Genomic DNA, 2,244 nt, shown 5'->3' with positions numbered 1-2,244 from the left:
TGGATGTGAGAGGGTGATTAGTTGAGGTTCTGTCTTAGGGGTAGATGTTGGGGAGCTCTTGGGTATATAGTGGATATTCACAGAAGATCGCGTATTTTATGAAGCAATTTGAAAGATTTTATGCCTACAAATGTGGACGGAGAAATGCAGATGAGACCGGACTAGAAGGGGAAGCCGCCGAAATTTCCGCATTTCACGCTGTTGTTCGTTAGAAAAGAGCAGACAATTGCAGAAAAAAATCCGCAAAAGGGACAAAATCCCAGCTGGTCAGTGAATTTCGGCGCCACGGACCATCTCAGATATTTAGCAGATATTTGTGGCCAGCAGCGGAGTAGACTTTCACTGGGACTCACCCACCACTTTGTGAGCGCCCACAACCACTGCCCACCATCCTTGAACGGAAATGAGGGCCGAGCACCCCGTCAATGAACACCCATCACCGCTGTCAAGAAACGGCAACAAGCACCCACCCACCCACTGTGAACACCCTCCACCACCATCATCAACATATGACAATGAGCACTCATGACCATGATGGATCAATGGTGATGGGATGACGACGACGACTAATGTCGTTGTCGTCCTTTCATATTGTATATGGTATGTATACCCCACCACCTCTATTACCACCCACCCAACTAACACGACACCACCACCGTCGACCGCTCACTGGCGGTGTGGAAGTGCGACTTGTTTCATTCATGACGCACTCCATATTTCATTTTTCTCCCTACGTACATTTTTATCAGTTTTATTTTATTTTACGAACCTTCGCCGGGTTTGAAACTGAACGAGTATTAGGGAGACTTTGATTTGACAAGACGTATGACATCATCATTTGGCTTTGTTCGCGCCGCACCTCTCGTGAAGGATTCGGACTCGGACGCTTGCATTATTTTTTGTACGTTTTTATTTTGAATTGATCACTACTCCCTTCCGCTTTTATTTCTTTGTACTTATGACAGATCTCACCGACCCGAAGCTCAATCTGAGGGCCAGACGGTAGGGTAGAGCATCGACGCTTGGGATGTCCACACTGAAGGCGGCAGTTGCGCACGTAAATAGACCTCTCCAAGTGTCGTATGTTCCCCGAGTCATGCCTGGTTCGAAGGTTTTGCCTAGGAATCGAGTGGGTGATGTCACTTCTATTTTTGTACTTTTTTTTGTTCCTCTTCGAACATTTTGACGTTCTTCCCCAAAGAATTGGTCTGGCAGCATGAGAGTACGTGCGTTGCCTTGTGATTTTCTATCTTTGTACTGTTTATAAGGTGTCCTCCCACCTGTCGAATGGAGTCGTCTTCTTTCCCCCTCTTTCATAGTCGGATTCTTAAGTCGTCCACTCGTCTCCTCAAGAAATTCAAAAGTTTACACGACATTTCTACAAGTCATCTTCAAGTTCTCTAAGTTATACGTTCGAGGCGTATCAAGTAATTACAAGTGTTTTGATTCGACACGTCCCAAACACGTGTTCAGCTGAGTTGCCTTTCTTTTACCGGAATCCTCTCATGCCACGTTCTCCGCCATCGAAAGTCCCTTTCGAGCGCTTATCTGCGCATTGTCCCTCTTTGATGTCCCCTTGTCCATTCGACATCCTCTTCTCTGAACCCTCTACATACGTAGAATTCCTTTGACGTGTTTCTCTTTTTTTTCTTTGTTTGGCTTTACTTTACTTCATTTCTCAGCAAACGACCAGATCACCTGTCCTTTTTTAGGAACTCTTAGCTTCCATCTGGAGGAACGATTCGCTTCCACAGTGGTGACCGAGACAGGGGGTTTGGTTTTCCGTTTTGCAACTGCAAAAACTCATTGAGGAAATTCGTGGTACGTCTTTCTCCCTCATTTAAAGCTGAATCTTTGGTTTTTAGGCGCATATAATCACTTGTATTCGTACAAGCGCGAGTACGCTTCTTATCCGCTAAGTCCTTTCGTTGTTACAAACTTTCATTATGAGTCCTCCTTCTTCTTCAGAGTCTAGCATTGTCAGCCTTGCCACACTCAGCGTACCCATGCCAACGCCGGGAACTCCTTCCGCTCCTTTGTTTAAAGGGAAGCGCATGGAGGATTTCTTGGATTTGTTGGAACAGCATGCGGATAGTGCGAGAATCGATCATAACCACCTTCCTCCTTATATTCTTCGTTATTGTCATACTAAAGTTTGCAAGGTCATTAGTGGTTTGGCGCTTTTGTCAGGAGACAACTGGATCCAAGCTAGAACTTATCTTCTGGACCTCTATGGATCGAATG

The sequence above is a fragment of the Laccaria bicolor genome, genomic scaffold, assembly GCF_000143565.1.
Source record: "Laccaria bicolor S238N-H82 LACBIscaffold_86 genomic scaffold, whole genome shotgun sequence".
NCBI classification, from domain to species: domain Eukaryota; kingdom Fungi; phylum Basidiomycota; class Agaricomycetes; order Agaricales; family Hydnangiaceae; genus Laccaria; species Laccaria bicolor.
Note: the sequence above shows the minus strand (reverse complement) of the source record.